Source organism: Theobroma umbraticum, unplaced genomic scaffold, assembly GCF_002168275.2.
Source record: "Theobroma umbraticum cultivar Fairchild unplaced genomic scaffold, ASM216827v3 scaffold_86.0, whole genome shotgun sequence".
Classification (NCBI taxonomy): Eukaryota; Viridiplantae; Streptophyta; class Magnoliopsida; order Malvales; family Malvaceae; genus Theobroma; species Theobroma umbraticum.
In genome coordinates, this window is record NW_018397263.1 from 7543135 (window position 1) to 7552619 (window position 9485).

At 33.2% G+C, this 9485-nt stretch overlaps 1 non-coding gene across 1 annotated transcript; it reads left to right on the plus strand.

Moving 5' to 3' along the window:
* The first annotated feature begins 7798 nt into the window (after nucleotides 1–7798).
* LOC149526953 (small nucleolar RNA R71) lies at nucleotides 7799–7905 on the plus strand. Its single transcript, XR_016351492.1, has one exon. It is a non-coding gene; the product is annotated as a small nucleolar RNA R71 (small nucleolar RNA).
* The last annotated feature ends 1580 nt before the right edge of the window (nucleotides 7906–9485 follow it).

Below are 9485 nucleotides of genomic sequence, written 5' to 3' on the forward strand. Positions count from 1 at the left end.
AGCTTGTAATGTAAGGCTAGGGTCAATGAATTATAAAGGATATTTTTAGGCTCAAATTCACACTAAGCATTTGATCAATCTAAGACCTATAAAGAGCTCACAAAATTTTATAGCACCCTCAAACTTAAGGTATACTTTCCTTTGTACAACACACTTCGTTCCTTGTTTTTTTTATTGACACCCCCAAACTTATTTTTGATAATTATAAACAAGGGGTAATTTTTCTAACAACCATTTTTTTTCTTTCACCTTTCTCCTCAATTTATCCTTAAGCTCTAATCATTCCCTAGAAAGATTAAAATACTTAAAGGGTGAAACGTTCAAATTGTGAGATTTAAATAAATAGGTTAAGGCTAACACAATTGTGTATTTACAAATAAAAGATAAATTAGGCTAAAAAAGGGTGACTAAGTATAAATATAACAACCTAAGTTCAAAAGGGCTTAAACGATCCAAAGATGGCCTAAATCACTTCCTATACTAAGTGTTATCTAGAATTCAGCCTTGAAAGAGAATCAAACAAATTCTAGAAATCTTGACTTCACTATACTTTTTATTAGCATAAACTTTCTCTAAATCACATAAAAAATTCTAAGTGCACAATATAGTGCTCAAATTATTGGAAGTCACATTCCTAGATAGAGCTAACACAAGAATATCACATAAAATTAAACCATAACCATATGTTTCCCAGAGCTAAGAATCACAAAATAATCAATTGATCATCCTAGGATTGGGAAAATCATGTATAAGGTGCAAACTATCTCTAAAAAAAATTAATTAAAAATAATTAAACATAACCTAAATAAAAGCATAAACTGGATAAATCCTAAAATTACTTCCCCAAACTTATAACAAAAACATTGTCCTCAATGTGATAAAAGAAAATTAGAGGAAAAGCACAAGAATACTCCCTTAACTCAGCAACTGTAGTCTACACCCACCAAAATCGTCATCAGAGTCTAAATCTATAGGCAATGAAATATAAGTAGTCATATCCATCTCAATGTGTTCTGCATAGGCTCTCATCATTTGTTCAATTGTCTGATTTTGCCTTTCGTGATAGTCCAAGCAATGATCAATGCACTCCATTCATTGAGCAACACTATGTGTGGGAACAAACTGTGGAGGTGGTGAAGCAACTTGCGAGGAACTACTAGCTACTATTGCAGATTCCTCTAATTGCTTAAGAATGCCCATGGTGATGGAAATTTTTAGTTGTTGTAGCTCCTTCTTATCACTCCATTGCACACTAGCTCTCGCACATAATGTAGTGGTCAAGGAAGGAAAATCGATACCATCTCATTTAATGCACCTTGTATGTAATATGGCATGAGAGATAACCTTACTAATATCAATGGATTTATGCATTACAATGGCATAAATTAGAATTGCACGATCCCTCGTGACATCGTTAATATGGGTGAACGGGAGTAATCGTGGCTCTACAAAGTGTAATCAAACTTTTAGCTCCTTTTTCATGTCACTTCATTTAAATGAAATGGGCTTACCATGTGATGTCTTCCATTGGGCTCCCTCAACACAAAGCGTTAATATAATCTCATTACAATCTTGATGATCGCCCAAGTTCTGCCTATAGTAATCATTCTCAATATTGGAAGGTCCAAAAATTGCATTGATAGCTTGACTGTGAAAAGGGACTTGTTTGCTATAGACAAAACCAATGCCATCAACATGCTCAACCGCATTTGCATAAAACTCTCGAACTACAGGCACAACCGCAGCTTCAGGTTGGTTCCTAAATAGCTACAATGTCGGTCTCAAAACATCTAATGAATCTCTCCATAAGGGAGGATAGGGGATATCTATCCCTTGTTCAGGATTTGGCATTTTGTTGATCAATGACATATGATATCTAGCAGAGGCATTGGCAAAGACGAACTTCTATCTATCAAAAGTGCCACTTGAGCTTGGTTTGGATCATTTAAGTACCATTCCTACAAACGAAATTCAATTAATTAAAACAATTCCAAAATATTATTTGCAATTAGTGCTACTTATCAGATATGTCAAACAACTAGCCATGAGAATGTTAAATCACAAATGCACTAATTTTAGTAATTGCTTACCAATTCAACACAACTAACTCAACAAGCCTATAGCACATCCTCAAAATTGGCAATCTCACATCACAATCTTCATGAACTTTGTCCCATTTTCACAACAACTGACAGCAAGCCAAAGATAGTCTATCAAACTTAATACAATTGCACTCATAAAAAAATGTTCAAGAATCTTAATCATTCATTAGTAGACACTAAACAAAATTTCATTTGCCCAAGCAAAGTGTAATATGGTTTACCTATTCATCATTTACCAAACTTTTTTTTCTAGCAATCTCTAAGTAGGCATAATATTCCCAAAATATCAATTACCCCATATGACAGATAACAAAAACAATTCTCATAACAATTGCTGCTTATATTCTTCAACCACACAAAGTGTACATACCCACCATTTCTCAAGAAAGGTTTATTTATTTAAACCAACTAACTGTTATCAACTACTCCAAAGATTCAAAATACTTCAATTTTGATGCAGTTAAATCGCAATAAAAAAGAGCATTAAATAATCCATCATTAATCAAAACAAAACTATTCATCTATGTTAAGGATTCCATGAAATAATTTTTTTTTATTGACAAGCAAGGAAAAATCTCAAAAATTTCCAAGACTAAGTAAAATGAAAAGAAAATCCTTACTTGAAAAAGTATGGAGAGTGTAGAAAGGATAATGCGTTACAATGCAACTTTGCTAATCCAAGAAACAATATTTGTAGTGAGAGAGAGGCAAAAAAGTGTGAAGGAAGAAGATAGAGGGAGAAAGCTGACTAGAAATGTTGAGACGGGGGAAGAGAAAAATATATATTTAGAAACCAAAAAGTAGGGATGGCCCAAACCAGTGCCTCGACCCTCACTTGTGAGGGTCGCAGCTCTCACCTATTTGTACCCGAAGCAGTCCGCTTCAGGCTTCAACACTGCGGTGCTCAAACATTCAATCGAAGAATGTTTTACCCTTTTCATCTCAATGTCGCAACACTCATTTTAAGGGCTGTAGTGATAAAATAGTTTTAGCCCATGTTTTGCATCCTTTCAGAGGCCACAGCTTTCAACTTTGACCCTTTTTGTAATTTTTTTCTTTAATTTCTTTTTTCAATTTTTTTTTTGAAACCAAATACCTGTAAAGAAACACATAAACTAGTTAGAATAAAAAAAATTAAATCTAAGGAAATAAATTGTAAGTTAATAAAATAAAGATTAAAATGAGTAAGGTTGAAGACCTTGGGTTGCCTCCCAAGAAGTGCTTCATTTATAATCTTCAGCTAGATTGACTTAGACTCTAGGCCATGCCAAACAAGTGTATTGAGGACTTTTGATGATTAATTTTGCCTCCCAAATAATGCTTCAATCTTTGTCCATTGACTCTAAATTTTTGACCATGTATCCCCCTAACTTCGATTGCTCGATGTGAAAATACGTCATTAACAATAAAAGGACCAGACCACCTTGATTTAAGCTTCCCCGAAAATAATTTCATGTGAGAATTATAGAGCATCACTGATTGTCGTTCCATTATCTTCTTATTATGCCATTGCTTTGTTTTCTCTTTATAGAGTTTGGCATTCTCATAAGCTTGAAGGCGAAATTCATCAAGTTCATTCAATTGCAACAACTTTTCTCACTCGCTGCTTGTAAATTAAAATTTAACTTCTTCACTACCCAATAAGCATTGTGCTCAGGTTCCACTGGTAAGTGACAAGCTTTGCCAAAGACCCGCTTGTATGGAGACATGCCAATTGGGGTCTTATAAGCAATTAGATATGCCCACAATGCATTATCTAATCTTCTTGCGCAATCTTTTCTTGTGGGACACACCGTTTTCTCAAAGATCCGCTTGATTTCTCAATTAGACACTACTGCTTGACCACTAATTTGAAAGGCATACTTCAAAATTTTCTCAATACCCCATACTTCAAAATTTTCTATCTCAAGGATGTTGTTGAGAGGCATTTCATGTTACCTTGGGATATTACCCACTCTTTGACACTTGTCACAATGCAAAACAAAATTGTGAGAATCTTTAAATAATATAGGCTAATACAAATCGGATTAGAGGACTTTGGCTGCAATTCTTGTCCTTCCAAAATGTCCCCCATAATCTGAAAAATGGCAATGGTGACGCACGCTTTGAATTTCTTTTTCTAGGACACATTTTCAAAAAATTTGGTCTTTACACTACTTAAAAAAGAAAGGCTCATCCCAAAAATAAAACTTAACATCACACAAAACTTTTTTTTCTTATGAAAATTTAAATCAAGGGGAATAATATTGCTTACTGGATAATTCACAAAATCAGCATACCAAAAGAGTGATTTCTTACCTACTTGAAGGATTTGTTAATCAAGAAAAGTCTCTTTGATTAAGGTAGAATCTTGACCTTAAGCTTCAATCTCTAATCTTGAGAAGTGGTTTGCCACTTGATTTTTTGTTCCTTTTCTGTCATGAATCTCTAGATCAAACTCGTGTAGCAAAAGAATCCACCTTATCAATTTTAGTTTAGCATCCTTCTTGGCAATCAAATATTTGATAGCTAAATGGTCAGTGTATACTATCACCTTTGTCCTAACTAGATAGGAGCAAAATTTGTCAAAAGAAAAAACTATAGCGAAAAGCTCTTTTTTTATTGTGGTATAATTTTTCTAGGCTTCATTCAAAGTCTTACTAGCATACTAGATGGAATGAAAGATTTTATCCTTCTTTTGTCCTAAAACATCTCTCACCACATAATCATTCACATCACACATTAGTTCAAAAAGGAAAGCACAATCGAGACTAATTATGATAGGTGCAAAAATTAATCTTTGCTTCAGTTCATCAAAAGCAACAAGGCATTCATTATCAAACTTAAATGGCACATCTTTTTCTAATAAATTTCAAGGTGGTTTAGAAACTTTTGAAAAGTCTTTAATAAATCTTCTATAAAAACTAGAATGACCAAGAAAAGTTCTAATACCTTTGGCATTTAATGGAGGTGGTAACTTCTCAATTGTTTCAATTTTGCTTTAACTACCTCAATGCCATTGCTAAAGATCTTGTGCCCAAGAATAATACCTTCTTGCACCATGAAGTGACATTTCTCCCTGTTGAGCACCAAATTTTTTTCTTCAAATCTCTTAAGTACCCTAGCAAGATTTAAAAGACAATCATTAAAATTATTTCCAAAGACAAGAAAATCATCCATAAATACCTATATACATGTCTCCGCTATGTCTATGAAGATAGCCATCATACATCTCTAAATGGCAGGGGCATTACATAATCCAAAAAATGCATTCTTCTAAAAGCAAAGGTTCCGTAAAGACATGTAAATGTAGTCTTTTCTTGATCTTTAAAGGCAATAGCAATTTGGTTATAACCAAAATAACCATCTAGAAAACTATAATATTCCTTAACAGCTAGACGATCCAACATTTGATCAATGAATGGAAAAGGGAAGTGATCATTCCTTGTAGCTTTGTTGAGCTTTCAATAGTCCATGCACACTCTCTATCCAGTCATAGTTCTTGTTGGAATGAGCTCATTATTGTCATTGGCAACCACAATCATTCCATTTTTCTTAGAAACACATTACACTAGACTTACCCATGAGCTATCAGAAATAGGATAAATTATTCTTGCATCCAACCACTCGATGATTTCTTTCTTAACCACTTCTTTCATGATGGGATTTGATCTTCTTTAGTGTTCAATTGTGGCTTTGTGATTTTCCTCAGGGAGAATTTTGTGCATGCAAAAAAAATGGCTAATTCCCTTAATATCAGCTATGGTCCACCCTATTGCTTTCTTGAATTCTCTAAGTTTCTTCAATAACTTCTCCTCTTGCATATTAGTAAGAAAAGTAGAAATAATAACTAGAATAGTAGAAGATTTTCCAAGAAAAGCATACCTTAGTGTGCAGGCAGCGATTTGAGTTCCAAAATAGGTGGTTCCTCAATGGAGCTTTTAGAAGCCGGCATCAAAGAAGTTGAAACATCTAGAGACTTAAATTGGTGATAAGTTCTAAGTCTACAATGAGCATTGAACAAATTTGAGTATTCAATAAATTCATCATCATCCCTATCAGAATTAGCAATTACACATGCTTCGAGAGGAACATTGGGATATTCTTCTAAGAAAACATTTTTTGTAAAGTCATTTACCACACTCACAGAAAAGCAATCTTTGAATGTCACAAGCAATTTTAAAGCTTTGAAGATATTAAATGTTACCTGTTGGTGTTGAATTTTCAAAGTGAGCTCACCTTTTTCAACATCAATCAAGGCTCTAGTAGTTGCTAAGAATGGCCTTCCAAGGATGATTACAATTTGCCTATCTTTTCCCATGTCAAAAATTATAAAATCAATTGGAAAAATAAATTTATCTACCTTGACAAGAACATCTTCTATAATTCCCTTTGGGTACACATAAGAATGATCAACTAGTTGTAAAATAATAGAATTGGGTTTACATTCCCCCAAACCAAGTTTCTCAAAAATTGACCAAGGCATTAAATTGATACTTGCACCTAAATCACTCAAAGTTTTTGCAAAAAATAAATTACCAATAGCCCAAAGGATTGTGAAACTACCTAGATCTTTGAGTTTTGGTGACAATATATTTTGGAGAATTACACTACATTCTCTTGTAAGGGAGACAGTTTCAAACTCACCTAACTTTCTCTTTTTGAAGAGGATGTCTTTTAAGAACTTAACATAGCTTGGCATTTGTTCCAGAGCTTCAGCCAAAGGAACATTAATGTGTAATTTCTTGAAGACATTGATGAACTTTTGAAATTGCTTTTCAAGCTTTTGCTTTTGGAGCCTTTAGTGAAAAGGTTGTGGAGAATCAACGACTTGAGAAGTTCCTTGATTTTTAGCCTTTTCATTTTCTTTATGTTCAACTTCAATTTCTTTCTCACACAATCCTTCCTTATCAGCATGTTCATTTGCAGATTCAATTGCTTTATCATTCACCCCCTCAATTTCTTTTCCACTCCTTAAAGTGATTGCTTGGCATTGTTCCTTACCTTTAGGATTGATTTGTGTGTCACTGGGTAAGGCACCTTGAGGTATATTGTTGATGGAATTTGCAAGCTATCCTATTTGGGTATCAATATTTCTCGAGGAAACCCCTTAACTTTGAATTATAACATCAGTCTTTGATATATATTGCAAAAGAAGTTCTTCCACTTTGGACTTCTTTTCAAGAATTGGTGGTCGAGCTTGCTATTGAAAACTAAGAGGCATCATGGGTTTTGGATTTAAAGGCCTTGCATTGTTGTTCCATGAAAAGTTGGGATGGTCTCTCTAATCAGGATTATAAGTATTGAAGTATGGATTATTTTGTTGCCTATTAAAGTTCCCTCTAAATTGGACTGATTCAAAATTGTATGGACATTGATCATTTGAATAGCCATCTCCACACATCTCACAGACTACAAGTGAATTTTGAACTGCATGAACTCCCAATGTGTCGAACTTTTTGGATAGTGCAGCCACTTGTGTAGCTACTTGAGCATTTAAGGTGCGAAGTGCATCAATTTCATCGGCTCCAACAACATTTCCTAGACTCAATCTTTCTGAAGGCCATTAGTAATCATTTAAGGCTATCTCTTGCAACAGATTATAACCATCTGTAGCATTCTTACTCATTAATGTCCCACCAGTAGCAGCATCAATTGTGGTTTTTATTGATCTAACCAGTCCATTGTAGAATGTTTGAAATTACAACCAATAAGGAATCGCATGATGTGGACATCTTCTTAATAATTCTTTAAATCTCTCCCAAGCTTCACACAAGGATTCACCATCAAATTCTGTGAATGCAATGATATCGTTCCTTATCTTTGTAGTCTTGGCAGGTAAAAAGAATTTTGCTAGAAACTTTTGAGCCAAGTCCTCTTATATAGTAATAAACCCATTGGGCAGTGCACTAAACTAGCTTTTTGCTTTATCCCTCAAAGAAATTGGAAACAATCTCAATTTAATAGCATCATCGGTTACTCCATTGTATTTCAAGGTATCCACAAATCTCTAGGAAATTCACCAAATGAGAACTAAGATCATCACTAGGTAACCTACTAAACTGGACTGAAGACTAAATCGTCTGAATGTAAGCTGGTTTAATTTCGAAATTATTTGCATTAATGGAAGGTCTTCTAATGCTTTGCTGCAAACCTTGCAAAAATAGACTAGCAAAATCCTACGATGCTCTATTTGCTTCGAGAACCAGATTAATGGCATTATTGTTATTGTTGTTGTTGTTGTTATCCTCAACCATTGTCTAATGTAAGTTGCCACTTGCAAATTCTCCTTTCAACGTCTTTTGAAAGCTTTTTCTATATCAAGATCAAAAGAAACAAGATTCAAAATGTTTCCTCTTTGCATACAATGACCAAAGATATCTACAAGCAAAAAAAAACTAATATTAAAGCAAGAAAAATAAAATTTGAAGTAAGACTAAATTACTTGATATTAGTATTAGAAAAGATTCTAAAAACAATTCCTTGCCAATGGCACTAAAAACTTATCAGTTAAAATTCTACTACGCAAGTAAATGTATCGAATAAATAGTATATAAGCAAGCAAAGTATTAATCCCACAGAGAATTGATATAAAATTTTACTAAGTACTAAAAATATAACAATTTAATCTTATCCAAACAATCAAAATTAATTAACTAAATTAATTAACTGAAAATAATTGATCAAAATTTGAACTAAAAAGAAAACTCAAAGTAATAATAACTTTAATAAAAATCAAATCAAACGAATCTAGGATTGCAATAGCCCTCACACTTCATCTAAATCTTAACTCTCTTCCTTAATTTATTCAATGGGTTGAATTACTAACCTAGAGTCATTAATTATTGATAAAAGTCTCTTGACTTGTCTTATAAAAATATCTATTTTAATTAAAACACTATATCCTTGTGTGTGAATTGAAATTAAAATAGACTCATTAAGTTTAGACCCTAATCTGGCTACATATGGCCTATAGGTATATTGTTATTATTTACGCAAATCAATTAATGTGACCATATGCTATCACAATTTTAGTCTACACTAAACTCCCTTTCCCAAGTTTGTTTTGGTTCCTAAATCTATTTAATTAGTGATCAGGTAATCAAAAGCATTAAGAAGAAACTGGAATAAACAATTCAAATCCTATTAAAGATAAGCAAGAAAGAGAATAAGAATTTAGATTACATATGAGTTCAATTGCAATCCTAGAGAAAGAAAATTAGCTACTCATAATTGGAAAGATAAATATCATTATATAAATTTCAACCATTGATAGTAATAAGAAAAATAAAAGCTAAGGAAGAAAACAGAACAAATATTTGTAGCCTTACTTTTCAAGTTCCAGCCTCAACTTCTAGCTTCTTGAATCTCTAAAAGTTGTCTGACCTAATGTCTCTTAAAAAT